This window comes from Ambystoma mexicanum, chromosome 2p (assembly GCF_040938575.1).
Source record: "Ambystoma mexicanum isolate Mex_15411 chromosome 2p, UKY_AmexF1_1, whole genome shotgun sequence".
NCBI lineage: Eukaryota > Metazoa > Chordata > Amphibia > Caudata > Ambystomatidae > Ambystoma > Ambystoma mexicanum.
In genome coordinates this window covers 817,555,617-817,571,016 of record NC_090923.1, presented here as the reverse complement: position 1 = coordinate 817,571,016, position 15,400 = coordinate 817,555,617, and the positions used below count along the sequence as shown (strand labels likewise).

At 42.9% G+C, this 15,400-nt stretch overlaps 1 protein-coding gene across 1 annotated transcript in view; it reads right to left on the bottom strand.

Moving 5' to 3' along the window:
* LOC138566826 (SH3KBP1-binding protein 1-like) overlaps positions 1–15,400 on the bottom strand; it is a 557,645-nt gene that overhangs the window by 324,531 nt on the left and 217,714 nt on the right. The window lies entirely within an intron of this gene.

Genomic DNA, 15,400 nt, shown 5'->3' with positions numbered 1-15,400 from the left:
CAGATCCTCCCCATTGTCCGCTGGCCTGACACCACTGGCTGTTGAGCCACTCTTGCATGGGAAGCATGAGCAGCCGCCGTGCGTGAGGAACTAAATAAATGCATGACGCCATCAATCCTAGCAGTCGCATGGCCATGCATACCGTCACTTCCCTTCTGGCTACATATTGAGGGATCTGAAACAGCAGGTTCTGAACCCTCTCGATGGAGGGAACGACGAGGCCGTCTTTAGACCGAATTAGAGCCCCCAGAAACGGTTTGACCTGACTGGGGTCTAAGGTGGATTTCTTCTCGTTGATGGAGAATCCCAAACTGAACAAGAGGTCTATTGTCTTCTCGGTGTTCAATAAGCATGTTTCGTAGGAGTCCCCTGTTATGAGCCAGTAGTCGAGGGAAGGGTAAACCGGGACGAATAGTCTGCGCAGGTGTGCTGCAGCTACCGCCAGAACCTTTGTAAACACCCTTGGTGCTGAGGCAATGCCGAAGGGGAGTACTTTGAATTGATAGTGCCTGTCCTCTATCATGAACTTTAGATATTTTCTGTGCTCTGGCAACATTGAAATATGAAAGTATGCATCTTTCATGTCCAGTGTTGCCAGGTAATCCCCCTGTTTTTAACAGTGGGATTACTTCCTGCAGAGTTACCATACGAAACTTTTGAGGTTTGACAAATTTGTTCGCTGGGTGACAAGTCTAGTACAGGGGGCATGGTGGGTGATTTGCTGAAGGGACTTGAGAGTCTCATGCTCCTTTTTGGCAGTCTCGAGGGCATCATCGACTGCTTTACCAAAGAGATTTGTCTCCTCAACAGGCTTAATAGGAGTTGCTTAGGTTTCCAGCTTAAAACTAGAGTTCCTGAGCCAAGCATGCCGTTTGAGCAGGGTGCCTTGAGCTAGCGATCTTCCCGCCGTCTCCGCAGCATCCTGCATATTTTTCAGTTCGTTCTGGTTGACCTGCCTGCCCTTGGTCACGATGACAAGTAACTTGGTTCTAGCAGGCTCAGGCACCTCTTGGAGACCTTCCTGCGGTAGATTGCACTGTGCATCGGCATAACTAGCAAGCAACGTAGTGTTTGCTACGTGCGTGGAAAAGGCAGCTGCCATGGGGATTCGTTTTCCCAAGGCATACAGCCTCTTCGACTCCTTATCAGGAGGCGCCTCTCCTGTAGTAAGGGGTACCCCCACCCGTTTTCGGGTGGTGGTAACCACTAGTGAATCGGGGGTGGCATGGTGCTTATTGTATGTAGGGTCAGTAGGAGATGAGCAGAATAATTTTTCCACCCTCGGATTTACTGCCCTAGTATGGGCTGGTGTGATCAAGGACGGAGCCAATCTCCTCTTGATGGAATTGAGAAGAGGTATGGCTTGGCTGGAGGGGGGGTTTTCTTTGAGGATATCCTCCACAAAGTCCTGTTGAGGCAAAGCCTCCTGGGTGGCTATTTGAAAATATTCAGCCGCCTTTCTCAATCTGGCGTTAAATGCCATCTGATTGTCCACTGGGGAGGCCTGGCGGGCCGGAGTGGAGGGAGGGGAATCCAAACATAGGACATCAGGGTCCTGGTCGTGAGTGAGGTGTACCTATGGTTCCGCCTCAAACTGGTGACTGTCCTCCCAGTCTCCTGTGGGATCCGCCTGGTCATCCACAGCGTAGTTCTGTAGGAAATTAGTATCCTCCTCTTGTCGTGATGTGTGTCCATCTGGATCTCGTATTCGGGGTGGATGGAAATGTAATCCTCCCGAGAAGGTCCTCATTTTCCTAGAAAATTAGAAACCGGCACAGAGGAAGGGTCCACCTGAGGTCTCTTGGGGATAGGTTGCTCTGAAAACGAGACAAACGTCTCCAACCTGTCAATACACCCTTCAAATTTTTCTCTGGTCCATCTAGATGAACCAGAAGGGTGGACAATCTTCATTCTCCTCCCTATGGCGCCGAAATTTGTCTCCAATAGAGCTAGACAAAGGCAGAGGGCTCTACATAGTCCTCGCGAGCATCGTGTCGCTGTGGCGCGTCTTTCGACTTGTCCACAGCCCGTTCCTTGTAATTCGTCGTCTCTTTAGACTTCTCCTTCAGCTCCACTGATGAAGCAATCCTGGCGATGCTTTCGGGGATGTTCGGCGAATCGGGCGATGGGCCTGTTAACTAGGAGGCTTAGCAGTAGATTTTTCTCCTACGGGGGCCTTCAGGGGCCGGATGTGTTTTGGAGGTAGCGCCCTTTGGTTTAGAAGGCCCAGTCACAAGACACTGCTGCAGATGTGGGGAAGGCTGTTGATCTTGAAGATCAGAGGATCCCGTCGAATGTTTCACCGGTCCTGTTGGCGCTTTTGTTCGTTTCAATGGTACCGTCGAAACCGGGCTTGGGGTTGTGTGTTTAGTGTGGCTTTGATCTTGTACGCCCCTGTTGCCGGGTGTTATCCCCATAGCGTGACTTGTGTCAGGCCTAGCAGGGTCGGGGACGGGCGTGGCGGACCTAGGAGTGTCCGTTGTGAGGTCGATGGCATCCAACATGGATGCCTGGTCACCACTAGTACCTCTGTCACTTTCGGCGGGTGCAAGGGTGGGGGAAGAAGATCCAGCCTGCGACATGCCATAGGCCGCCCACTGCTTAACACGGTGCTCCTTAAGCGTTTTAGGGCGTAAGTTTACAGGCCGCACACCACGCTTCGTCGTGGTCAAGTTGTAGACAATTATTGCACTTAAGAGTGCTCGTCCTTCCAAGGATATCTGGCCCTGCAAGAGGGGCAAAACTTAAATGGTGTCCTTTCCATTGCGAAAGGTAATAAAGGCGATGACCAGACCTTGAGGGTAAAGAGGGGGAAAGAGGAGAGACATAACTGAAAGGATATGGCCCCCCGACCCCACTCTGCCTACTTTGTAGGCCGGCCAGAGGACTTGGCCACGCGGACGGCTCTGCGGCCGGATCGTAGGTGTCAAAAGTCCACTGCAGTCTTCGGCGTATTACAGGAAACCACAGTCGAAATGACTTTAAGGGAATAATCGACAAAGTCGATAACAAGGTGATAACAATGTCTTTTATGAAAGAGCGCCGCAATAGGGCAACCAGTAATCTGGGCAGAAAAAAACAATCTGATGAACCTCAGCGCATGAGGGATTTTGGGTACATTATACGTCACGATAGGGATAGTGTTACAGACACGCCTATGCCGATGTCCCCCTTTCGGTCCCCGAAAGATAAGATGCAATACTCTGCGGTTACCCCTGGATGTCGAACCATATGCACAGCATGTGCATCTAAGCAGATTAACAAGCATCCGAATCTTAATTACGATTTGTAGGCTCATTAACAGTGTTTGTGCCAAGTACTATTTTTGGTACTTTGCTATTTGCTGTCTGCACGACTCTTTTCTACAATTGCTTCTACATATATGTTCCTGAGGTTGTGTCGAAGTGAATAGCTTTGGTCCGGTAACTTGTTTGTTTGTTTCAGAATGTGTATATTTTCAATAGTCTGGCTTGCATTGGGATTACATAATGGGCAGCGTTTTACGCAGTGGGAAAATATGTAAAGAACCTATGCAGCCTTCTAATTCTAAGAAGGCTAGTCACCGCATCTTTGACGAACAAGGCGATTGTGCGACTGTACCTTCTCTCACTGAATCTGTGATTGCAAAGCAAAGCAAGATGAACCCATAACTATAGATTTAGAGCCCACGTAGTTAGATCTTTTTATTCAATATGTGGCATTCTCACATATGTATGCACAATTCATGCATGTGCTGTGGAGGCCAAAACAAGAAAATCTTTTCCCATCAAAGAAATGTACGATTGTGATAATTCAATTCAACATATCTTCCTCAGCATATGGGAGCCGCCGCCTTCTACTTGTCTCCCTGCATTGGTGCATGATCGATGATATTTTAAGGCGTACCCGATTATCTCTGGGACCTTCAACGCCAGTCTCCTGTGTTAGGGGTGGTACTGATAATGTCCATTTGGACCACATGCTCGAACCAACCTGGGATAAAAATTCCAGTAACTTGCAGACCAAGATTCCTCATACACAGGAACCACAGGGTCATTAAATAATTTTCAGAATGAGCCTCCCTTAGCACAAGCAACAGCTGGTTTGACCAATCCATCTGACCAGCACACGAGTAACAAATTGACTACGGACCCCGAGCAAGTTCTTCAGAGCTGTTCCAGTCCAGTAGAGAGAAAATTGCCCCCGTTAACAACTTATGAAGCGTCACATATCACCTTTCTCAGTGCTTCACCAGTAATACAGGACCTTGAAAATATGGAGCAACATTATCCAGTAATAAGACATATTTTTAACCTTTTAGACAAAGGGCATTAACTGACCCTCTTAGAAATCAGGGCCCTTGGAATTGATTGCCAAAATCAATAAGATGGAGGGATTCCTATGTGGGAAATCAGCCAGCGTGGATTACGACATGGATTTGGTGGAGAATTCTAAACCAAAGATCACTCTCATTAAGAGCTGTCAGACGCAAGGGTCGTTGGTTCTCACAAAGCAATCTCAGACGGATGGGTCTGGTAGCTCCGCTTTATTCTTGAGAGACTCCTCGCCCAGGCGGTACTTGTTTATCATCCAGTTGATTGTGATTCTGGACCAGTTGGAAGCAATAATACCGACTTCAGTGAGGTACAGAGTTGTGTTCACACAATCAATCTATCGCTTTTAGCCAATCATATAGGTTTGCCATTTGATGCAACGGAAATTCCTTCTACCTCTCTAATGCCGGATAGGCCCACCGACCTCGTACACATTTTATAACAAGAAAGAGGGTCCCCTCAAGAGATGGTTGTGATCCCTCCGTTGGGTGGTGCAAAATATGGGGACACATGATGAAAGGACTGTCGGAGGAGGCTTTCTCTCCCGTAAGCATCTTAGGGATATTGAGAGAAGAAACATGAAAAGAAATCACGAGCGGCGGACAAGAGAGTGCAACCCGCTGTTTCGATTAGTGACAGGGCCACTACGCAAGGTTCAAAGATTAAGAACCTTGGTGGCCTTGCCCATGAGGAGGGGATTCCTATAAAAAATAATAATAATAGCTAAGAAAATAAAAAGTGTAAACCTGGCTGTTAAACCAGATCCAGTTTCTAATACTAATGCAGGAGGTAATCAAAATCAACAGTCGTTGCACGTGGGCAATGCCAAAACCTCATCTCTTAATGTTATACCTAAAGATAGTAAACAATCGCAACTTCCTTCATTGTATCCTGTTACTATAGTTACTAGTAAGTTGGGGAAATCGGACAGTGGGCAGGTTCAAGGCAATGTAGTCCCCGACCATGCTTACAGATTATTTGTCCTGCTCCCCCAAGAATGGTCAAATGCAGTGTCCTCTCCACATGCAGGGGTCAGGGGGTACCATTGATGCCCGACCTTCCCCCAATGAAAAAGAGTTGCAATGCGTAGACTGCCCACACCAAGGTATGACTGGGAGCTCTAGTTCCAATTGTAAAATTGAAGAGGGGCAGTTAGATTCGCATTGGTAGGCTGGTATCACCGATCAAAGCTTCTACCATCATGGGATCAATGGCAAAGATCGGCTTAACCAAGCTTTCATATTCAAAATATTTGACAAGATTCCCATGCTTAGAATTCTTAATTCTAGCGATGTATAATGGGTGAAATTGGCTTTTGACAAAAATTTGAGAATGATATGCAAATTGAATTCACCAATAATACTAAAGCAAATTTGGGATCTTCATGAGGACCTTGAGCTCCTAGGCATTCGTATGATCCTCTTTTTAGAAGAAGAACATGCATATTCATTCTTAGATCCTTTACCTCAGGAAACTAGCATTCCGGTTATACCAGGTGACACTATACCGCGTACCACCACTCAACCTGATTTTATAGCTCAGTTGACAGCCATAGCCTCTAATATCAAAGATTGGTCCTGGGTAGAACATTTGGTCAAAACTTTAGTAGCTATAGAGCCTCCCAAAACAAACTCTTAGCTATGTGAAACTTGAGTTTCATTCAAGGAATGTATGTGGCTACCACAATTTATTTGCCTGCTTGAAGTCACATGTCATTTTTGATATACCTGCTATCATCTTTTTGCAAAAAACTATTGTGAATGGATATACTTCCTTCTACGCCCCTGCCGCAAAGCCAGGCTTGGGGCGACCAAATGGTGGTTTGGCAATTTTAGTAAACACTTTGAATGTGCAAGCCACATTAATTCACTCTTCTGAAGCTATTTTCGCCATAGAAATGAACTTGATTCATGGTAACACTGATGTATTTCTTTTGATATCTCTATATTTTAATAGGTCCAAACACTTGATAGTCTAATGGATACCTTGGATTCTATTTTTGAAAGTAGGCTATTGCGAAATGAAAATTACAGAATCATCCTGGGAGGGGACTTTAACTCGAATTGTGTTACTTTGTCCAGCAACTTTACCGCTCAGCATTGATCAAATGCTGAGCACAATTATGTTATTCTTGCTCAAGATACTGGATCGAGTAGCATATATTCAAATAGCGCAACATCTAAATGCCCACCCTATTCTTAATCCTTTTCAGTCAGGATTCAGACAAGGGTTTGGTACGGAAACTTCGCTTCTTGACCTTAAGTCTCAGTTACTACAAAGAATGGATTCTCAAAAGATCTCTCTTTTAATCTCCCTAGATCAATCGGCAGCATTCGATCTCGTCGATCATGCCATACTAGCAGACAGGCTCATGTCAGTAGCTAACTGTTCGCAGGCCGCTACCAACTGGATACTTTCATTCCTATCCAAAAGGTCTAGCAGGGTATGTGCCAACAATGCCAAAGCGCCTGCAATTCAGACATTGTTTGGAGTGCCACAAGGCGCCAGTCTGTCGACTTGCATCTATAACATCTTCATGTCCCCTTTCTTTGCCCATCTGGCCCATGAGGGCATCTTCTTTTGCAACTATGCAGATGACACTCAGTGTGACATCCCTCTGACAGGCCAGCATTCGGAGGATGAAAAAGAACTTAATCGCATCTTTGCCATGATAGAACAATGGATGATGTTGAATAATCTTGCACTCAACCGCAGCAAGACAGAACTCATGGTTGTAGGATCTGATAGCATCATAGCCAAATTGGACTCAACTTACAAACATTTCCAGCTGGGAGATGCTCTAATTTCCACTCTTCCCAAGGTTAAAATTCTAGGCGTGGTATTGGATCAATCACTCAAGATGAATTCTTATGTGGCCAGTACCGTCTCTTCCGCCAACTATTATATTAAATTGTTATCCCATCTGCGTCCATACATCTCCCAATCCAATGCTGAGACCATCGCCCGAGCCATTATAGGCTCCAAACTAGACTACTGTTGTAGCCTATTAGCAGGCTCCAGTAAAAAAAATCATCAAACGCCTTCAGGTGGTTCCGAACGGAGCTGTCAGAGTGGTATCCGGTCTTGCATACAGGGTACATGTCTCGGAGGCACGTCGAGCACTACACTGGCTGCCCGTATAATCAAGAAACTCCTTCAGATTTATGGTCATCACTTTCAAATGCCTTCAGGGCAAGATGCCCTCCTACCTGCAAAGGTACATTGGAATAAAATCTTCTGCCAGAAACCTTCGGTCCAACAACCGGAACCTGCTCCAGCAGCCCAGAGTCAAAGGCAAAAAGGCACAATGTGGTGCTTTTGCCTCAGCGGCACCGGCACTTTGGAACACTCTGCCTGACCAACTGAGAAATTCATCATCCCTGAATACATTCAAGAAGGGCCTTAAAACCTTCCTCTTCAAATAGTTGCCCCTGGTTTTCAGTTACTTCTTTCCATTAGATCGTTCAGCCTCTCTATCTCCCCTTTCTTCTATGTTTTTTGTCTGCGCCCTCACACCTATGGGTTTATGGTGCGCCATACAAATGCAATAAAGTAAAGTAAAAGATCTGGAATCGTTATTTTGCCTCTTGGAATAGGTTTGTGGTGGATTATGGACCAGACGCTCCACGATATACATGGTATAGGGGTTTTGCATATTCGACAATTGATTTCCTTTTATATCTCCGCTAACTTGCTGGACTCTTGGGGTCCATGTGAAGATTCTGATATTGGTTATAGTGACCATTGTATCATTTTAACTGAACTAAGGGCTGGTTGTACACACATCGAGACATTTCCGGAGCTGGGCTTGGTGGAAACAGAGCATCCTCCAATCTCAGTTCATTGGACTAAGAAGCTCTGCCATAGTTTGGTTTCTAAATTAGGAGCAATGCAAATGTTTGATCCGAAGGTATTATACTCCATTCAAGATATTGCTTGGTTAGAAGCGTACAATAATAGTATTATTCGACAACAACTTGCATTGCTCGCTTCTGCCAAAGTTTTCAATATTAATTCACATCCTCCTAAATATCAAACGCGAATTGCGCAATTAAAGAAGCAGAAGAACAGAGACCTAAAAGCTCTGCCATGTCTAAATGTATATAATCAAAAATACACAATATCAAAAAAACACGGATTCTTCAGACTTATAGGAATACCTGCAAAAGTCCACGTTCTAAGCTGTATCTTGCTGATAATCAGAGCATGGTTAATTACCTATGTAAACATGACACCAAATCCATTTGGAATATGTTCAAAGTCAAACCAATTAAGAACTTAGATCCCATGATTGTTACTTTCTCTTCAGACTCTTGGTCCAAACATATTGCTAAACCTTCCAACTACCCAAAATACATTGCACCACTACATTTCAAGTAGTACATTTATCTTGTTTGCCACGCATTCTATGGTCAGTAGAGGATATTGTATGGACCATAGGAGAATTGAACTACTCAAAGGCATCTAGGCCGGACGTCATGCCTGTGTTTTAAAAACAGATGTTCCATTCTGGGCAAGCATTCTAAAGCTTAAATTCGAAAATATCTTAAATACTAGTACAATCCTGCGATCATGGCAAACTTCATTGATCATTCCGATATACAAAAAAAGCAATCCGTCAGAGCCAAATAATTATCGACCAATAGCTCTGACGGATGCCTCGTATAAAGTTTTCACTATTATAATCCTCAATGAAATCGTCAATCACAATAGACAAAGATATTTTATCACAACATCAAACTGGTTTCCGTAAACACATGGGCAGGGCCCTAAATGCAAGGATATGGTCTCATCTGTTGTATCCAGTCAAGAAAAACAAAGCATGCACAGTCTACAAGGCCTCGCTAGACTTGAGCTCTGCTTTTGACTGCGTTATTCGCAATCTTCTTTGGTCCAAGCTGAAACATTTCGGCTTTCCCAGACAATCATTCAATTAATTGCGATGTTACACAGAGATACAGGTTACAGAGTACGAATTAACCAACAAGGGGCACTCATAGGAGGGATCATGACTCAAACAGGTGTGAAGCAAGGCTACAACCTTGCTTCCACCCTTTTCAATCTGCATCTGGCCGACAATGAACACATCTGGCTCCAAGTAATCTGTTTACCGGTAAAGTTAGGGCATCTGCGCCTAAAATTGGCTAGCCTATGCTGATGATATTTTATTATTCGACAGAACACCTTACGGACTTCAAAATCAATTACAGGCCTTTTTAACTTTTGCCACGGCACATAATTTGCGGGCTAATGTCTCCAAGTCAAAGATACTAGTGTTTTCCAGTGGTAAGAAATCAACTGCATACTCGTGGACACTTAATGGTGCTCCTATAGATAGAATGCCAGAACCCAGGTACCTAGGATACGATTTATCGGATATGTTTTATAAAAGTCATTGGTATAAATCTCTTTCCCATAAAGTTCGATCTCTCAATTAAAAGTGTTATTCAAAAAATATTCTAAGTTCTCGCTAAATCCAGCTATACAATTTTACTTATTGAAAATGGAAGCTATCCTTTTATATGTTTGGAATTATGTCTACATGACATTGATGGTTTCTTAAACTCTATCCAAGCTCGTATCTGTAAGCAAACCTTTGTATTGGCCAACTCGTTACTAAATTCATGCATCCGCAATGAATTGGGTCTATCCAGTTTGTCAGCTCGCTTCCTTTGGCGGCAAGTAAATACATACGCCAAGATGATGAATACACCCAGAAACTCTTAATACCAAGAATTTTCTGAAATGCTTGGGAGGTCAAATCCACAGTTGGTTGTACTTTTCCAAGGTATGATGGAAAGCGCTTTAAAAAGGATTATCACAAAGGAGGATATATGTAGGCGTCCAGGATATGCAAAAACACAACTATATCAACTGGACTGAGCAGATACAATTGAGGAGATCGGGCGATATCAGTTATATCGGGAATTTGCATTTTATTCCCATAAAAGGCTGCCGAGACTGAGATGCATTGAATGTTTTCTGTTTGAACAAATTTGTGTAATTTACATGCGTTTCCGAATGAACCAACTGCATACGTTGGAACGCATTAAACATTGGATTAAAAGTCCTACAGTGAATTGCAGATTTTGTTTCCATTGTTTACAGCCTGAAACCATCAAACATTTCATTATTTATTGTCTCATTTTGATAAAGCGGGAAAAATCATCATCATCATGGATCGTGCTGACTATGTACAGATGGCCGAAAATCACCTGACAACCCCCCTTTGTTATGAGCAACTCAGGACAAATCCAACTGTCCAAATTTCAAACCAGATACTGGAGCAAATTATGATGTGGGAAAGGAAAGGCCTTCTTACAGATAAAGAACGAGCTTATTTAATTGTCCCGCATCCTGTGGTCCCAACCATTTACTTTTTACCCAAGGTGCATAAAGCCTTCAACAAAATTCCGGAGGGAAGACAGATTGTCCGTGGTATTGGTTGGGCCACAGGAAAAAAATCAGTGAGTTAATTGACAACAAATTAAGCCCCCGTGTACCAGACACCAGAGCCTTTTGTAAAGATTCTACTGATGTCATCAAGAAATTTCAATCGATCGACTGGCAAGACACATACAAACTGGTTACATGGGATGTTCGAGCCCTATATACCTCGATTAAACACGAGGCAGCCATTGAAACCATAGACTATACTTTTCGTGGGGAAACTGCTTCACACTACCTCTACGTGACCATGCTCAAACAAATGCTTACATCAACTCTGGATAGCAACATTTTTCTTATCAACAAAAGATATTTCCAGCAGAAACAGGGAGTAGCAATGGGCGTAAAATACACACCAGCCCTAGCCAATTTATTTATGAGCAAATTTGAGGACAAAAGACAAAATTGTGATGTGGACCAGATTCATTGATGATATATTACTTATCTGGAATGGCAATGACGAAGATCTAATCGACTTCAGGGGTCGTCTAAATAACAATACAGAAGGGATCTCACACACTCACCATTGAGTAACACCAGCCTAGATTTTCTTGATTTAACAATATACGTGATGGATGGCAAACTTGTGACTAAAACTTTTCGCAAACCAACAGAGGCCAACTTAACCCTATTTGCCACAAGCTGCCACCTGAAAACAGTGGTTAAGAATATACCGAATGGGGAATTCATAAGAGCTCGTAGAAATTGCAGCAATGACAATGATTTTGCTCAGGAATGCCATCTTTTGAAGCACAGATTCTGTCAAAGAGGCTACAATGAAAAGTGCATTGATGTGGCACAAGCAAAAGCTGTCACAATGGACAGGAATGTAACTCTACAACCCAAGAATTACAAACGAACTGAGGAACAGAATAAAGTTAGCTTTATCACAACGTTCTCTCACGACAACTTTGAAATTAGAAAAATACTCAACAAAAACTGGCATTTGCTCAAACTTGATGATCACCTCAAAGACCTCATTGATGACCAACCCAATTTAATTTAAAAAAAAGCAAGATCCTTGAAAAGCATGCTTAGCCCATCTCTACTCCCAAATCTGCCAACACCAAGACAAGAACTATGGTTACCTGGTTTACCTATAGGATTCGGGATCATTGTGGATCATGCAGCATGTGCAAATTATCGCACTCAAATACAGAGACCTTCACAGACTCGAGAGGAACAACCTTTTCAATCAAGGATACCATAAATTGCTGCAGAAAATATATTGTATATGCGATAATTTGCACATGTGCGCGCATTTATATTGGCAGCACCATACGAGAACTAAGATATAGAATACGTGAACATGTTTATGCCATGAGTAAAGTTGACTCCTTATTACCGCTTGCCCAACATTGGCAAACCAAGCATCAACAGGATGACAAAATGGATGTCAGGTTCATCGGACTCAGACAGGCTTCCCTGGGTGAGAGGTGGAGACAGGGAAACCCTCCTTCGCCAGTGTAAAGCCCGCATCATATGCAAATTCAGAGCGACGGAGTTTGGTCTGAACCGAGACCACGAGATGGCGCATTATCTTTAAAGTTTTTATTTTTTGTCTATTCTGCTTACAAACATACGATATACAGTATATAGTAGGACAGGGATTTTATATTAACAAAGCGCCCTGTTAACACTCCTTTCACACCTTACTAAGATATGTCTTATAAACCTGATATCTGTAGCTCAACAGGATATAATGTATAATGACATACATTAATATCTGATAACACGTAGTATAGGTTCTGTGTACATTTCTCTGCCTGCTACTCTTATTTGGTACTAAAACAGTTTGTAAATATATTGCAACCAATAAGCCCTTGAAAAACCACCTAAATATCACTTCACGGGTGTTTCTGTTAACATTGTCATTGGTTATGAGCCCAAAACATGGCACTCGTTTGTTCCTTGCCCGACTTCCTAGATGAGGCTTAATGGAAATAGTAGTAGGACTTTGGGTTGCCATGACAACCTATGTAAACTGTGCCAGTACAGCCTTCTGCACAATCCAGACGGCAGCAGACTTCAGCGGAACAGGAGGTAGGCTTCAGCGCTTTACTATCTTTCTATCAGATATATTTATATCATATCACAAGCGCTACCGCGCTTGGTTGCAATACGACCCAGATTTTCTGCCGCTTCCCGGCGCGCTCGCCCATGTTTTACTCTAACTTCTCTACTGCTTAGTAAAATGATTTAATAAGTGCTCGGCAACTTATAGTTTCACATCAATGTCTGTTGCACGCCAGTTTGTGCGCTCTCTACGGTGATTTCAACCTATTTGTGTCAGACAAACTTGTTTTTCGGATAGGCACACACCATTTTTGGCGCATATTTTGGTTTGAATAAATTACACTCCATAAACACGAATTCTTTCTGTTTAAAAGCTATGGCTTTTTAAACCACACATACCAATAAGGTTCTATTTTTGATGTTATCTTTGATATGATTTCTCATAGGGGGATTTAACCCATGACTGTGTGTTACACCCAATTGAAACCTTTTGACTTGAGATTTAGGTAAGGCCGACAAGGGCAAAAATCTCCAAAAATGTCAATCATTCAAGCCATTGTCCTTTTTTCTTTTGATTTTTTATTTGCCAATAAAGTTTGTGTTTTTTGTCATTTGTTTTTTCTCAATATGACTTACCTTTGACCTCCCTACCCTTCACCCCTCCTTTTTTCTCTGTGACTACACCACACCATGATTTTTTTCTTCGCTATGGGTCTTGTTCAATTTGATTTATCATGACCTATGATTGTAATGCATATCCATCTATTTTGCTATATGTTCACTGTCTTTATGCTACCTATCAGCATTGCCACCAGCCTGGATTTGAAAAAGACACTGGTGTGTTGAAACACGTGTCATCCGTAAAGGGCATTTTCAATTTAATATAATAAACCAACTTACTCTTTACAAATACTCAGTGTGGCGCTTTTTTGAGGTGTGGAGAAATCTTTTAAACTCATTTTGATAGTGAGAATTGTCTGTTTGGGAGAAAACAATGTCAGAAATACGTCTTTTGCAAGAGAGTTATTATGGTCCAAATGTATGGCTAGCCCTAACAATTCATTTATGTTTTCACTTGGACGTCTCTTAACAAAAATGTAATCTGCTTTGATGAACCTCATGCTAAGTCCACCTACTTAGAAGGAAGAATATGTTAGCTATAACCTGTAAAATGTACTAGGTCTGATAATTGGGAACTGTTTAGCATATTCACTTAGTGATGTAAAGCAGAGAATGTTTGTGGGGGTGAAACCTCTTTAGTGCTGAGAAATTCAGTTATCAGCAAAGTCTAAGGGCGAAATTCCCTTCATCTAAGTATTTCTTGTTCTAAATTGTGTAATCTGTTAGGTATGACTAATTTGCATTTTATGAGACAAAATGTAATGGCTATTTTCATACTGGTGCAAGGTATCCATTAGACCTACTCTGATAAGAATGCCATAGGTGGTTGTTTTAGTTTTGAGTGCTATTCTCTGAAAGTATTTGTATGAACTTGTACTGATTTTAAGATGCACAAATGTAAATATATATGCAAATTGTTGTTATGTTTTTTAAACAAAACTTTCGTAAAACTATAGCACACAGTATAATAATAATAAAGTATATATTTTTCAGTAAATCAATATGTTGTATTTTTTCGATTTGTGTGTGGACTTATTGTACCTCTTGTCGACCTGCTATCCCTACCCGAGAGTGAGCCTTGTCACTCAGTCCATGCTACCCAGGTTTAAGAGGTTTGGCTTCCCTTTTGTGTCAGGTATTTTTAGCATTACCAGAGGCTTAGTTGGTGTAGCCTCCACAACAAAGGATGGTACAAAAACTGCTTTGACACTGGGCTGAGGGGTTTTGCTGCCAATTCAGTTTGGGCTCCCCTGCAGTCCATTCTCAGCTTCAATAGGTTTTCTTTTGGGCACGTCTGGGGTTAGTACACTGTGTGTTGGGTGTCTCATCTCCATTTGGCAAGAAAGAATTCCAGTTCATTACACGCCGGGATTCCATTCCCATGATTCTAGTACAGGTTTTCATGGTGGCACCCAAGTGTATTTTGGGAGATAGAGTTCTGAAAGAAACAAGAGAGAACTAAATCCAAAGAACCTCTCCCAAAGATGCAGGGCAAGTCACTGGAGTTCCCCCATTCTGGAGGAACACAACTAGGATTCTGCTAGGCGGGCCAGGTGATTTAGGTAGTGCCCAGCTGTAGCTAGAGCCAAGTGAGGCCTCTGGAGGAAAATGGTGCGCCTGCTCCTCGGATGGCAGGCAAAATCGGGAGCACAAACCATAAGCATAGGTGATGGATCTGACTGGTCCCTCTGGAACAGGGGGAGTGGAAGCTCAAGCCAGTTCCCTTCTGTAGCTGGAAAGGCTAAGATTTGCAGTCAAGTGACCAGGAGAAGCAGAAGCAGCACATCTTTCAAAGTTGTCGTGAGAGAAATCCTCCCAGGTACTTCTGGATTGAAACTCTGAAACTCGCAAGGTAATGGTGCAAGGTCTCAGCTTTTAACCTCAACCACACACACAAACCATAAACATTCCACAGAGCTACCACCTATCCCTTTCCGAGACACCACCACCCCTCAAAGTATAGCAGCATGGATACTGGGAGAGAGGAGCAAGAAAGTCTTCTT